Genomic DNA, 14,233 nt, shown 5'->3' on the forward strand with positions numbered 1-14,233 from the left:
GAAAACTTAAAGTGCAAAATCCACATCCCCCAACCACCTTGCGAGTACCCCTTGCCTAGACAGCAGGTGACATAGCAGATGGCCAGGAGGAGGCTCCGCAGAGAAGTTCTCAAGACCACAAGCCAACAAGCAGTAAGAACACAGTGAGCCCCATTGCCTCATGGCCCGGTCCTGCTTTTTATTACAATGGGAAGTCAGGCCTGGGTTCCTTGTTACTTCCTAGTTCTTTTCAACCAAGGCCAAGGAAATGATATTAACCAATACCTCAACTCTTTGCAAAATGAAGAGGTTGAAATTATGTATAATTTTTTAAAGACTTTTATCACAGTTTTTCCTCAAACCTAAAAAAAAAAAAAAAAAAAAAAAAAGCCTATGATCCTTTTAGTGAAGCATGAACATCTCAAACCTTCCTTTGTTGTAACTTAAAATTCCAAAATCGATTTATCATCCTGCCTCAGAGATGCTCAGAGCAATGGGAAATTTAGAACACACTTTAGAAAAACCAACACCTCATTCTCCCGGACCTTCTTCTCAGATTTGACACCCGTAAGGCTTTCTTTCCTGGCAAGACTGTCATCTGGCAACCTACGATTGAAACTCAGTTACAATTCTTTAACTCAGTGTTTTTCCAAGACAATTTAATTAGTTGCCAATATGAATGTAGAGAAGAGGTTCCCTTAAAAAAATTTGGCAATGCTGGCCACAGATCTGAGTGGGTTGTTTTTTTTTTTTTTGTGGAAATGAACATTCTTTCAGTTCAACGTTCAAAGAGTTTCATATCCATCCCAGGTGGCTACCTAACCACAATGAGGATTCTGTGATTTTTAAATTCTGAGTTTATCTGCTGAACCTTCAAAAGATGGTCTTTCTTTCCACGGTTCAGCTGAAATCCACAGAGTTGGTGGTAGGGTTTGTCAGGGACGAGACTGAGAGCATTTCCTAGATGTGGGATTTTTGGTGTTAAAAACCAAACTGTCCGGGGGAAACCAGGATGAGCTGGTCATTTTAGCTGATAGAGCTGGGAAGGAAGGTGGTTTTGGGGTCTTTTATAAGCAGCTCAGAGTTCAAGCTGGGTGTTTAATTGTGTAGGTGGAATCCTGCCTCCTTCTGCCACAGGCCCTTGAACTTTAGCGTGGTCCACGGGCCTCTGTCCCCCTCGCCTCTCTGTACCCCAGGATGGGAAGCCTGGGGCCTCTCTCTCCCCTTGACATGAAGTCTCAGAAGTTTCTCTGTGCCAACTACCCAGAGACCAGCCCTGGGGGAGATCCTGCCCCCAACGACCCTCCTGGCTACCCCGTTGTGCTGCCTTCCCTGACCTGGTAAAGAACCTGCATCCAACATCTCGCCACTTCGAGTCAGAAAGAAATGCAACCCAAGGGCTAGCATTTCAGCCCTGGCCTTGTGAAATGGGACCATTTCCTTTCTCTGCGCTTCAGTCTCCCCTTCTGTAGGATGTGGGTGCGGGTGGGAGGTGGGGAAGGTGAGATCTGCTTCGTAGCCTTGTTGTGAGGATGAATAGAATTATGAATGTAAAAGCCCTTTGAATACTGCAGCTCTGTACCAGAGTTAATTATTAGTAGACAACAAAGGCAGGGCAATACTTCCAAGAAGGGCAGAGTTAAAACTCCTCTGAAATTTTGCTGTAGAAGTAGGTTGCTTTAATCTGTTCCCAGCGGCACCGTGAGTTCTTCAAACAGCCCTGTGTGAGCCACTGGGTGATGGACAGGTGAGCGGCAGAGCAGGAAAGGGCCAGTGAACACGTGCTATGGGTGCAGGGTGGGTGTGGGGGTGCTGGGGGGTGGGGGTGCTGGTGAGGGGCGCAGTGAATAGTCTTTGACCCAGAGAGAGCAGAGCCGATGGCGGGGTGGTGGGGGGCAGCCCCCAGGCAGAGCATCTGTCCCCAGTGACTTCAGGGTCAGGTGCTCAGGGCACCACCCTCCCCACCCCCCAGACTCATCTAGTTGTGCCACAGCCACGCAGGATTTCTACCCTGTCCCCACACCTCAGGAAATGGCCGACAGCCTGCCCTGAGGCCTCTGGGTGGCTGTGGCCAGAGAATCAATCATTAATTACCCCAGCTCCTCCCCGCCCCCCACCACCAGGCTTTCAAAACACAGACATAGAAATACAGGTCCTGGCAGGTGAGAGGAAAGTGGAAAAGCAGTTTGGAAAAAGCCACCGGTGGCATCTGTCCAGTTGGTTGGAGATGTGTCCTGGGCACCGGTCTCTGGAGCTTGCTGCCCACCCCACAGCACCTTCGTGGCTGCTGCCTGGGCCGCTGGTGAGGGAGGGAGACCTGCAATTTTCAGGGCTGAGTAGGAAAGCGCCTCCTTGGGGAAAAGGAAGTGACAGAAGGAAAGGAAAGGAACAATGTATAGAGGAGGTGACAAAGGTCACTTTTTTTTTTCTCTTTTTAAAGTTTTTAAAAGTGACAAATAAGGACCCTTTTGCAGCCCATTTTGCAGGTGAGAAAACTGAGTCCCAGGAAAAGTGAATACCACGGCCAAGGTTACCCAGCTTGGTAGGTGGCTGACTCAATGCCCAAAAAAGCACTTGTGACTCAGGCCTTGCCTTAAATGTGGGAAATTTTGCTCGCCCCCGCCCAGTTCCCTCACTCCCCAGCACCTTCTCCGCCTCCCATTAGAAAGGAAGGTTCTGGATCCCAAGGAGTGGTCAGGGTGAGGTCAGACTCCCATAGCCAGAAAACTTTTCCTGCCACAGGAAAGGAGATCAGCTCATCCAGCAGGAATGCCCTCCCCTTGGCCAGGCCCCTCAGTCCAGCCCAGAGCGGCGGGAGTCAGGACACAGGAATCCTCTCAGGCCAGCGCCAGGGCACCCGAGCGGGCTGCTGTCCTGACAGCTGCTCTTGGAGAGGCGCCAAGGAAAAAACCCAGGTCCAGGGCTTTTCAACAGACTCAGGGTTGGCTTTGTTCTCAGTGGCCTTGGAACGCCAAGGGTTCCTGCTGTTGGCACAAACCACAGAACAGAGCGTGGGCTCCCCTAACCCTGGCAGTGCCCAGGGCCCTGATGAAAGGACCAGAGAGCCTGGTGGGGGCAAAGGGGAGAAGCTGAGGGACAGAGAAGAATCAGGAGCTCTCACCTGCCTCTTGCCCCCGCAGCCTTCACTGCCTGCCCCCTGGAAGGTTTCCCATATTCTGAGCTGAGCAATCCTGGGCACTTTGCCGTGCTTTGGGCCTTGGCTGGCCTCAAGACTCTCCTCCCTTCTTGCATTCTGCTGCAGACCCTACCGTCCCTGCCTTCCCTGTGTTTCAAGGAACAGCCTGAGGGTTTAGAGCTTTGGATCCCTTTTTTGTCTCCATGCACCAGTGTCCCAGCGATGCCTCCATCCTGTCCCCATCAGAGGGTGGACACACCATCATGCGGAGGGGATGCTGAGCATGGCTTTTCCTTCTAATAACAACAGTTACCTCCACTGTTATTTACTAAGCACTAAAAGCCAGGCACTGTTGAGTGCCTTACCTATCACCCGACTTACTTTCCACAACACCCAGTGAAACCCAGTTTTGAGGCAACAGGCGCATAGAGGTTGCTCTGGGTCATCACCAGAGGTTGCTATTGGACGGTGAAGCCAGGATCTGAACGCAGGCTCACGTAGGACCTGAGGCAGCCTTCTCTCCCCTCCCACGTGGGCTGTTTACAGGGCATGGACAGCTGTAATAGCTCCAGGAAAGCTACTGGGAACACACTAGAAAACAAACTAGAAAAAGTGTCTTGTTTGTCAGTTTCAGGGGCCGTCAGTGGCCTGTTGGCAGGAAGCTTGACCCCTAGTAACTAGTTCTTCCTAAGCACAGAGAGGCCAGGTGAATGAAAGAATGAAAAAAGAAATCAGGGCTGGGGTCACAGCGAGTCCTGCCTCTCCCCTTAACTGAATCCCCACGCATTTGGGAAATCCCATGGAAAAAAGTGTAGACACAAAACACATTTGCGGCGAGAATGAGTTAATCATCCGCCTACATGTTGTCTTTTCCTTTTTATTTTTCCTGCTTTTGCAGCTTCCTGGAGGTATAATTGACAAATAAAACGATAAGATACTTAAGGTGTAGATCGTGGTGATTTGATACACATTGTGAAAGGATTCTGGCTGTCTGGTTAATTAACATACCATCATCTCTTTTATTTGTTTATTTGTTTTGGTGAGAATGTCTAAGTTCTACTCTCAGTAAATTTCAATTATACAATACAGGGTTATCAACTATAGTCACCATGCTTTACATTAGATCCTCAGGCCTTAAACCTATACATTTTTCTAAATTAAAAAAAAAATTCTTCCCATTGTTAGGCACGTCATCTTTACATAAGGTAGTGTTTCCTTTACTTTGTCCTAAACACCTCTCCTTTGAAGCTCAGGAAATGCGCTGTGGCCAGGGTAGTTTCTGTTTGCTTCATCCACAGTCCCTCTCACCTTACAGACTTTCATCCCGTTGCTCCAAGACTTCAGTTTTTCAAGTAGAATCCTTTCCCTCAGGCTCGGTCCAGGGGAGAGAGCCCAGAGTGTTGGAGAAGGATCTTCTCCCAGTTGGATCCTGGCCCCCGCCTCGTCACAAGGCAGAGAAAGGGTACAAGTCATGATTCTCTGTGGGGCTGGGAATCTGGCGCTCAAAGCTGGAATCCTGCACAGTCCTATACTGGCTGTGTGACCTTGTGCCAAGCACCCAACTTCTCTGAGCTGGAGTTTCTGAGTCTGAGAAGTGAGACTGATAATGGTGCTTCTCTTGTATCAGACAGCGAGCTCAGTAACCGTTAGTGACTGGAAGTAAAATTTGCCACAATACAGATGATAGAGATGGACCTTGGGGTGCCACGGGCACCACACTCAGGATGCCGGGAGATGCTGAGAGATTCCAAAGGGTGGTAGGGTGAGGGCACTGGGAAGAAGAGCCAAACTGGTAGTTCCTAGGACTGCCGGAACCCAGGCTCCCCAGGCGCGTGTGAGCTGCTTCCTTCCTGCACCCACAGGTGGGGTACAAACCCACTCTGGGGATGCCCAAGACTGTGCTCGTGGACCAGGTCTTCTCTGTTCCCTGAGGGGCTGCCAAGTTCTTCAGCCTGAGCACTCTCCTCCCAGAGACTGTTCCCATGGCTCCAGAGGGTAGAGGCCGGAGCATAAGGCCCCTTCCTTCCTTTCTTCCTTCCTTCCTTCCTTCCTTCCTTCCTTCCTTCCTTCCTTCCTTCCTTCCTTCCTTCCTCCCTCCCTCCCTCTCTCTCTTTCTGTCTTTCTTTCTTTCTTTCTTTCTTTCTTTCTTTCTTTCTTTCTTTCTTTCTTTCTTTCTTTCTTTCTTTCCTTACTTACTTGTTTACTTTTCACTTATACACATAATAGATCATAAATAATTTAAACAGTCATGATAAATGTCTCCTTTCTTCCAGCCTTTAGCCTGAGGTAACCCCATTACCTATTCAATATTTGTCCTTCGGACCTTTTCTAGTCATACTTTACGTCTGTAGCTGTAGAATTAATGACCTGTTGCTTTTAGTGGTGTGTGTTTTAGCCTACGTAGTAGTGTATCGGAAGTGAGCTTTGCTCAGTGAGTTGCTTTCGTTCACTGAGCGATGTCTCCAATACCTTTGCGCTTCAGGGTGTAGAGCTCCACCTGGTCCTTTTAAACGTCTCCATCAGAGTCCAAAAGGTGAATGAGATCTAGTCTAAGCAACCGTCTCCCTTTGGAAGAATATTTACCTTTCATCTTTTCCTCATCAAAATTGTTCTGCAATGAACTCTCTGTGCTCATGTAGGGGATATCTTCCTGGAGAACTTGATAATGAGAAATGGGATGGTGGGAGTGCGGGATGGGCACCTTTAAAACAGGCACGGGCTGATCGGCTTCCCACCAGTGCAGGCTGGCTTCTCTTTTCATGGCTCTTGAATACCCCTTTCAGGATGGAAGATAAGCAGGTCAGAGAGACTAAGAAGCTGCCTGTGAGGTCTCCCGATCCAGGGTCATTGTCACCCTCCAGGCAGGCAGTGTCCAGGGTATACAGAAGCTCCAAATTGATCATCCTGCCTGAGGATTGTTCATCCTGAGAACATTCTGGACTGTCTCAAACTTATCAGGGAATCAAGAGATGGTAAATTTCAGCTCCCTGGGAACCTCAAGGCCACCTTCACAGGTCAAATTGGATGACTTTTCAGTGTTATAGTCTCTCCTTCAAGATTCAAGAGACTTGGCACTCAGCCTCTCCATTCCAGAGCCTGTGGAGTTGTGAGACACCTAGGTTTATGCCACAGTCCTGCCCTGAGCTGTGTGATCTTGGGAAAGTCACTCACCCACTCTGATTTTCAGGTTCCTCATACTTAGTAAAAGAAAAAAAAGTGCATATACTATTCACATCCTATCAGCAGGGTGGTGTGAGAGTGATTTGTTAACTGTTAAGAAATGTGATAAAGCAGTGATGATGTTGAATATAATGCCCAGGGTAACCTTGCCAGGAGAGCAGGAGAGCCCTATGTCTTTCCCTCCCCCCCCCTTCCCTCCTCTTCTTCCTTTAGGCATGTGCCTAAAGTTGCCCAGGATTTTGGATTTCAAATCCTGCCCTGATCTGGATAGGGCACAGATAGCATCCTTGCGCTAAGCAACAGAGGAACACTGACCAGGATGAAGGAGGGAGTGGACAGTTACACAAGGGGCACCTACATATGCCTCTATATAGGACAGTAAGAAAAGAGGATTGGCCGAGAGTCAGGAGGTTACAGTCCCAGACTTGGGACTGAGGCTGCGGGACCTCGGGGAGGTCACTCAGCTTAACTGGGCCTTGGTGTCCCCAGCTCTGTAAAAAAAGGCTAAGCACTGGGGCAGAGGAGTATTCTGCAGGGATGTGTCCTGAGCAGAAAACACACAGTACCTCTGCACTCATGTTTCTCATGTTCAGCACAAAGTTCCTAAGGACATCTTCCTTGCTAACATTACTGGCTCTTACGAACCCACGTGTGTGCAAGTATTTTGAAACTCCGTAAGTTGTACTAACACTATATAGACTCAATACAACTCTCTACAGTGATTAAATGCTATCTCATCCGTTATTTAATACATTTGTTAGGACATGCATGCATTGCTACATATTGCTACGTGTATCTGCTGTATAATAACATATAAAACTATATATTACATAATACATATTTCTATATATAATTATATACATACATATATATGGATGAAATTCCAGTATATTCCAATTCATATTCAGTGGCTCCCTAGCTTACTCAGAGGAAATGACAGCATTCCTAAGGCCCTCTAAAGTCCGCTGTATCAGCACGTGCCACTCCATCACTTCCCTCAAGCGTCTCCTCCTCTTCTCTTTATCCTGCTCCAGCCACATGGACCTTGCATGCTTCACCCGCACCAGGCTTGCTCTCGCCCTGGACCTTCCCTGGTTAGCCTGGTGCTCGCCCCCTCGCCTCCAAGTCTTGACCCCAATCACTTCTCAGTGAGCCCTTCTCCAGCCCTGCTGTGGCAACCCTCTCCCCACTTGTTATCCTTGTTACTCTGCTGTATTTGTCTCTACCATCTGACATATTACGTGTGTCACTTATTTATTTGTTTATCACCTGCCCCCGCCCCCCCCAGGAGCAGGTAAGTGGCACGAGGGCGGGGCGTTCCCGCTGGTTGCGCACTTCTGTGTCCTCCGTGCCCAGAGCAGTGCCTGGCATATAGGAGGAGCTCAGTAAACATTTGCAATTGTGTGAGTATTTGATGGGGCGATGTCAGCAGCAGGATAACAAATGCCCTCATTGTGATGGTGTGGTGCTGGGCACTGGGCACACAGCAGCTAACAGCATGAACACTGGCCCGAAGTCTCAGCTTGCATGCCCCTCATTGGTTCCTGACAGGTAGGGGGTGGAAGCAGAAACTCAGAAGTCCTTCAGTTTCCCCCTGGGGAATGTTGCCTGCCTCTCTCTCTTCTTTGTTTTGGGCAGCTGATGATCCTCCGAGGAGAATCTGGGTGGGATCAGTTCTTGGCCAGGGTCAGTGGGAAGTGTAGAGGGAGTCACCTTCCTTTCCTCTGGATCCCAAGGAAAGTGAGAGACAGCCAGACCACCTTCCTCCTCCTTGGCATTCAGTTCTGCCAGCGAGGGCTCCAAATCTCTGGGCAAATGTCATAGCACCTGCGGCCTAAGGGACATGTGACCATGTGAGCACTGCTGAGTTGCAACAAGCCACACAATTAGGTCATTATGCTAAACATGCAGATCCCCCTGCCAAGCCACCTCCCCCTCATTCCATCACAGCCAGAACTTTTTGGGGCCCTGATTTACAGGGGCCCAAACCTGGGAGGGTGTTGTCCCAGTGGTCCTGGGGGCGGAGGGGGTCTCTTCTGTCAGACCCACTTACTCTGGCCTGCTCTGAGAGCCAGGAGGAGGAGAAGGGAGAAGGAAACAATAAAGCCCACGTTGGCTTCAGGCCCCACGAGGAGTTGCAGACTGTTACTCTTTGACTCTTGGTGACACTTTGGCATTAATCATTGTCCTCCAGCCTTTGCGTGGTAAAGACTGTTGATCACTGACTTGGATTTTTTAGAAATCCAAAGGTTTTCCTCCTGTAGTGACTGTCCAGGAATTCCCATGAAGTCCCCTCCTGGAGAAAGTTCTTCTTCCACAGCATTGATCAGCAGCAGGCCCCTGGACAAGGATTTAGGGCTACTGAACTCTGGGTGAAGACTGCTAAGCTCAGAGAGAGCTTGGAGGGGTGGGTTTCTGGGGAGCTGGGCCAAGCTACCAGGGGGTACATCTCAGGTTTCCCACTTATAAGCAGAGTGACCTTAGACAAGCTACCTAAACTCTCTGAGCCTTAGCTTTCTCATCAATGAAATGGGTATGATGGTGTCTATCACACACGACTGTAGATGATCTTAAATGAAACAAGGTCTGTAAAACATTGGCCAGCACAACAGGGATGTATTTGTACAAGGACAGTAGTGAGGGGTTGTAGTGAGGGGTTGTACAGGGCTCTGTACTGTGGTGACACTCAGGCAAAGCTCACTGGCAGGTTTCACTTCACAGGCATTCAGTGACTATCAGGGATCACCTCCTGCTTGGTGATCTTTTTTTGATCTTGATCTTTTTTTCATTATAGGTGATTCTAAGGGTGGGGGCATGGTGAGAGAGCATTCAGCTTGGTGGCCACAGCAACCTTGATTTTCATAGCCAGGTGAATGAGGACTATTCCTTTGCTTGGTACACTGCAAGATTATTTTTTAAAAGGGTCTGAATTTATTATTATTATTATTGTTATTTTTAATGGAAGTCCTGGGGATTGAACCCAGGATGTCCTGCGTGCTAAGCAGGCACTCTCCTACTGAGCTGTGCCCTCCCCTCTCCTGCAAGATTCCTGAATGTCTGGTAAGTTGAGTACAAAAAAAGAGGCAAATCTGAATCAAGGATCTTGAAGTCATCCAGGACCACCTTGGGTTCTGGGTACTCATTATGGGTTCAAAGATCCCAGTTCTGCTTTGCCCCAATCCTCAGCAACGTTTCCATAAAGAGAGAGGGAGAGACAGCAAACAGCACTGACCCTTCTCCATTTTACTTTGCAGGAAAGATGTTGGTCTAGAGACTGGGACCCCAGGTACCCGAGATGCCCTTGTCCATAACTCTGGCTCTTAGGACCCAGCAGGTGATTTCTGCATCCCATGTTTTGTCTCTCAGGAATCATCCTCCAGGGGAACACACACTCCCCCACCAGTGTGAAGAGAGGTCTGGGCATCAGCCTGGGAGCATAGCAATTACTGAGCACCTCCTCTGGGAGCATCAACGATGTGTTGGGTGCTGTCCAAGGTACTGTGCATACGCCGTTTCCACCATTCTGGGTTGCCCTTATCCCTAAAGAAAAGAGCTTGAGACCTTGAACTTTGAAGTCAGATGGTCTTGGAGGCTTGGCTCTGCCACTTATTGTAGGGCTTTGACAGGTGATTTAGCCCTCCTAGGGCCTCAGTGGCAGAGATGGGCATAATTAGAACACCTACATTTCAAAGGTGTGTGAGGATTAAATGAGGTAAGTGAAGCATATGGCCCAGGGCTTAAGTGCTCTGCACATTTTGAGGAGGATGATGATGATGATGATGGTGATGATGATGATGATGATGGTGATGACGATGATGATGATGATGATGGTGATGACGACAATGGTGATGACGATGATGGTGATGATGGTGATGATGGTGATGGTGATGGTGATGATGATGACAATGACGATGATGATGATGGTGATGACGATGATGGTGATGATGGTGATGGTGATGATGATGATGACGATGACGATGACGATGATGATGATGGTGATGACGATGATGGTGATGACGATGATGGTGATGATGATCATGGATGATCATGGCGATAATGATAATGATGGTGATGATGGTGATGATGGTGATGATGGTGATGATGATGATGGTGATGATGATCATGGCGATAATGATAATGATGGTGATGATGGTGATGATGGTGATGGTGATAATGATGGTGATGATGGTGATGATGATAGTGATGATGATGAAGTAGTGTGGGCTCTAAAAGGCTCCCCTGGATGCTACTCTTGGCCTCATTGCTACTTGGAATTTCCAGCTGGCAGCAGAAGGGCCCCGACATTGGCAGTCTGGAGAGCCTGGCTCTATTTCTCACTGGCCTGATCATTTGGGGCCAATTATTTCCTTCAGACAATGACTCTGGGGTCTGAGAGTTGTGTGCTGGGGTGCTGAGCCAGTGGCACAAACTCAGAACTATTCCAAAGGACAGAAAGGCCCCACTCCTCCAGGCACCCAGGCCTTGCCCCAGGGCAGCCGGGGAGGCCAACTCCTCTTGTGGAGGAGGTTGGGGGGAGGTTATGAGAGGAGGGGCCTCAAGCAAAGGTCGAGCCCGGTGTGGACTGGGCCGTCTTTCCCCCTCCCGCTCAGTAGGGCCCAGACTTGCTGTAGTTCCCCGCTCCTCCCATAGACTAGGTCTCCAGGTGTCTTCCTTTAATTAAAGATATTTAGCCTTCCGCTACACTGGCCTTCATTTGCATGGGACCCTTCCCTTTATGCAGCCTCAGTATCAGAATGAGCCAGGAGTTAAAGGAGCATCACTGTGCGGTGCCTCGGGAAGGCGGGGCTGAGCCTACTGCGGCCCGGGTTCCCTGCGCATGCCTCAGGGACTCCGCACGGTGGTGGGCGGGGAGCTGCCAGCTTTCCAGCCCCTGGGCTGCCTGCCTGGCTCCTAGGCAGCTTCCCAAGCCCGCGCCTCCTTCTTTAAAGCACATTTACATACAGAGGGGGTCTGCCAGGGTCCCTGAAGCCAGGGCAGGGGTTCTCTGTGTCTTGGCAGCCTCAGGGCTGGTCCCCCATGGTGCTGAATCCGCCAGGAAGGCAGGTCACCCACGTTTGCGGGGCACTGGACTGAGTCCCTGTGGTATTTCAGGACACGTCACAACTATCCTGAAGGAACTGAGTGCTGATCAGGAGATTGTATTGGACATTATACAAAGAACCAGGATGTCCGGTAGAAGATGGTTAAAAACTGCAGGAAGTCTTCATTTGAGAGCACCTCAGCTCAGAGGAAAGCAGCACCTGACCTGCCAGCCAACGCCAGACACTTACTGATCAGGATTAAAAAGAAGATTTCTGATGCTTAGAAGCATCAGGCGAACTCACCTAGGGCACGTAGTGGGCTGAAACCCAGGTGGGCTGGTTCCCACCTTTCCCCACTCAGGAGGAGAGGGAGTTCCACTCTGGGGGGACCAGACTTCTTCTGCCCCAGGCGCTCATGCTCTAGTGAGAAGATAAGCCACCGACCTGGAGACTCTAGATCAAGGTCTTTGCTTCTGATCCCATAGTGGCCTCTACCTCATGGGTCTGGCTTCCTCAAGACCTTCTACCAGCCTGCTCAGAGCCCCACTTACTTAAGTCTCCTCCATGGTCATTCCTATACGCTCCTCCCCACTCCGGCTGCCCCAGTGTCTCAAGGCCAGGGGGACAAACAGAGTGAACACTCTTCTGTGTGGCAGGTCCAGTCCCTACAGATAAGGGAGAGGAGACCAGACAGGGCTTCTTTATCTCTGATAGGTTGTTATGTCTTTTCCCAGATTGATTCTGAAGATTCACCTCCCAACTGCTAAGAACGAGCTCTTCCTTTTCTGCAACTCCTTTCTCATTTCCTTAGACTAGGAGACAGGCACCATGAGGTGGGGAACGGGGGGCTACTGTGATTTCTTCCACGCAGTGTCTAGCACAGAGTAGACAGCAAATAATGAATGAACGAATGGGTTCAGAATTAGACTCAGCCTTTCGTGTTAAAGACAGAAGAGGAAAGAGACCTGGACCAAAATGTGGAAGGGCTCAGAACCTCTTATTCCCTGGCTGCTGTCCCAATGATGCTTTAGTCTTCTTGAATGTAAACCCTGGGGGCTGTCATGACATCAGCCCCTCCTGCAATGCTCCAGAGGGAAGCAGAAAACATTCTCACTCACTTTATCACATGCAGCCTCTGGAACTGGGAGCCCCAGTGATTCCTTTGCCTTCTGGAGCCAGCCCAGACAGTCAGTCAGTTAACACTATTCTAGGCCCAGGAGATGGTGGGGTAAGCTGAGGATTTCCTTTAGAGGTATGCTTTCAGGGCAAGATTTTTAGTAGCTCACTCCTCTTCCCTACCAGATGGTGAAGGACATGGAAGATAAAAGTTTTTCATTTGCATTTTCTGGGCCATGCATCCTGAAGTGGGGTGAGCCCCACGTGCCTTTCTCCCTCTCCCTCGCCGTGTGTGCTCTGCTGAACTGGGGGAGGCAGGAGACTGCTGTGAAGGATGGAAGCAACAACACCCACAGAGCACTTTCCAGTAACTCTGCTATCTCATAGCACTCCCAAAAAGGACTGGGGAGGTGTTGATCAATTTCACAGATGAGCAAAGTGAGGCTCTGATGGGCCAACATACCCAAGGTCCCCGAACTACTGAGTGTCGGGGTCAGGATTTGGACCCAGGCTCTCTGATTCCAGAGACTGGGGCTGGAGGTGGGGGGAGACCATCTGGAAAGCAAATGGAGCCTGGTCATGGCTCTTGAGTCTTCAGGCTTTGCCCTCCTGGATAAAGAATACTTGAAAGAACATCTTGCTTGAAATGACCCCCAATAAATCTCTCCTCTAATTAAGACACCGTGACTCTACAGGTGAATTAAAACACACACGTTTTTCTTGGGAAGAGTGTGAGTGTCAACCCAAAGGCCCATCAGACTTATTAGCAAACACCAGGCCGTTCGATCAGCTTGCTGTCACCCCGAAAGCAGAAAGCACCCCTCAGAGGCTGGATCTTTAGGGCAGGTGCCATTTGAAGGAGGTGCAGGGCTGACAGAAAGGTTACAATCTTCAGTGGTATTAGCAGTAACAGCACATCCAAGGTCAAGGTGGCGATATTCCCTCCGCGTTCCTTCCGAGTCACACCACACCTGGGTTGTGAGTTCAGTTCTAAGCATGACCTTCAAAATAGGAGGCTGAAAAAAAGAAACAGAGGGGACCAGAGGCACATAGAGAGGAACCCTCAACCATTCCCACCAAGGATGAATTAAAAGAATAAAGGATATTTTACCCAAGAAGAGAAGACTGAGGGTGAAATGGAAGTTGTGGCAAGGAACTGAGCCCTGCTCCCCCGTTGTTAACAACAATGTGAAGGGCGACATCTTGCATGTGGATCCTTCAGCCCAAGTCCAGCCTTCAGATGACTGCCACTCTGGATGACAGCTTGACAGTAACCTCTGAGAAACACTGAGCCTGAACCATCCAGCTATGGCCAGGAGTGGGGTTGTTGAATCATAGTGTTAAGTCTCTTTTTAGTTTTTCAAGGAATCTTTATACTGTTTTCCATAGTGACTGCACCAAATTATATCCCCACCAAACAGTGTAGGAGGGCTCCCTTTTCTCCACACCCTCTCCAGCATTTATCGTTCGTGGGCTTTTTAATAATGGCCATTCTGACCAGTGTGAGGTGATGTCTCATCATAGTTTTGATTTGCATTTCTGTGATAATTAGCAATATTGAGCATCTTTTCTCGTGCCGGTTGGCCACTGGATGTCCTCTTTGGAGAAACTGAACTACCCAGCCATGGAGCTCCTGGATTCCTGGCCCTCAGCCACTGTGTGAGATAATAAACGTTTTTTGCTCTAAGCTGCTAAATTTGCAGCGATCTGTTACACAGCTCTGGATAACTAGCACTATACTCATTCTTCTGTCTGCTCGGAGAAATTCTGCTCTTGGCCG

At 49.3% G+C, this 14,233-nt stretch overlaps 1 long non-coding RNA gene across 2 annotated transcripts; it reads left to right on the forward strand.

The window, feature by feature from the left end:
- The first annotated feature begins 1,631 nt into the window (after positions 1 to 1,631).
- LOC106729442 lies at positions 1,632 to 13,920 on the forward strand. Of its 2 annotated transcripts, none has more exons than XR_004315839.1 (3): positions 1,632 to 1,726; positions 9,662 to 9,790; positions 11,408 to 13,920. It is a non-coding gene; the product is annotated as an uncharacterized LOC106729442 (long non-coding RNA). The 2 variants fall into 2 exon arrangements; XR_001365853.2 differs by having other exon boundaries at positions 1,652 to 1,726; positions 9,550 to 9,790.
- Positions 13,921 to 14,233: the final 313 nt, after the last annotated feature.

The sequence above is a fragment of the Camelus ferus genome, chromosome 28 (genome assembly GCF_009834535.1).
Source record: "Camelus ferus isolate YT-003-E chromosome 28, BCGSAC_Cfer_1.0, whole genome shotgun sequence".
NCBI classification, from domain to species: domain Eukaryota; kingdom Metazoa; phylum Chordata; class Mammalia; order Artiodactyla; family Camelidae; genus Camelus; species Camelus ferus.